Source organism: Carlito syrichta, unplaced genomic scaffold (assembly GCF_000164805.1).
Source record: "Carlito syrichta isolate Samal-C Ts95f unplaced genomic scaffold, Tarsius_syrichta-2.0.1 Scaffold89967, whole genome shotgun sequence".
Lineage (NCBI taxonomy): Eukaryota > Metazoa > Chordata > Mammalia > Primates > Tarsiidae > Carlito > Carlito syrichta.
Window position 1 is genome coordinate 12,578 of NW_007034063.1, and position 1,143 is coordinate 13,720.

At 50.4% G+C, this 1,143-nt stretch overlaps 1 pseudogene; it reads right to left on the reverse strand.

Annotated features, from left to right (window-relative positions):
- LOC103260880 overlaps positions 1–145 on the reverse strand; it is a 7,210-nt pseudogene extending 7,065 nt beyond the window's left edge.
- Positions 146–1,143: the final 998 nt, after the last annotated feature.

Here is a 1,143-nt window from a genome sequence, read left to right on the forward strand (position 1 = left end):
GGGGGGCTGTCACCGTGTGCGGGGCTGCGCGGGGGTGCGGGCGTGTGTGGCCGCGGGTCTCCGGCCGGAATGGTGTCCGAGGCGCTGCTCCTGGAGGGGTGGAGGGCGTGCGGGGGTCCAGATTCTTCTGGGGGAAGGGGGTCATCGTCCCCGCCCAGCACCCCCGGGTCTGGGAGAGAGTGAGATGGCCTGGGGCTGCGGGGGCCTTGGTCACGGAGTGAAGTCCATGCCACCTTTGTCTTGGAGTGTGTGTGTGTCACTTGTTTGTGCTCTTTAAAAATTTTTTTTGATAAGTGTGTGGACATGTGTATGCTTTCTTTTATTCTACCCTGGATATCTTTGGGTCTGAGGGTCTTTGAGTGTGTCTGCACGGCCTCTGGAACTATACATCATTTGTCTGTGTCCTGTGTCTTTGGAAATGTAGGCATTTGTGTATTTGTGTGAAATTTTTGTCTGAATATGGGTAGATTTGGCTGTTTCTGTGTCTTGTGTGTGTGTGTTTGGATATGTGATATTTTAGACACTGGGTTCTGTGTTGTGCATTTTTGACAATGCGTGTGTGCACCTGGGGTGAATTTGTGTGATTTCTTTTTCTTGTGTGTCTGGATATCGTGTGTGTGATTTGCTTGTGTTGTCTTTGGATAGTGTGTAAGTGCATATGCGGATAGTTTGTTGCTATAGTTCCTGTCTTTTGACATTTGTGTTTCTATCTGTGTGTGTCTTTGGATGCATGGGTGTGTGTGTGTATGTGTGTAGTGTGATCTGTTTCCATGCTGTATGTCTTTGTGTGAGTGATTTATGTTGTGTGTCTCTGAGTATGATGTGATGTGTATTTGTGCATGGATATCTGTGTGATCTCTCTGCTTCCACACTATGCAACTTGGGTTATGTGTGTTTTTCAGTAGATACCTATGTGGGCACGTGTGTGAGATTTGTGTGTTTTCCCTTTGTGAGTATTGGGATGTGTCTCTCTTTGTGTGTGCGACTGTGTGAATGGTTGGTGTTGTGTGTTTGGATATGATCCTGTGTGCACGGTCCGGCGTGTTTTTGTCTGCTGCTGTGTCGTGTGTAGCTGTCTGCTCCCTGGCCCCGGGCCTGCCGGAGTCCCGGGTGGGCGGCCCCGGGGGCCCGGGAGGGGGGGAG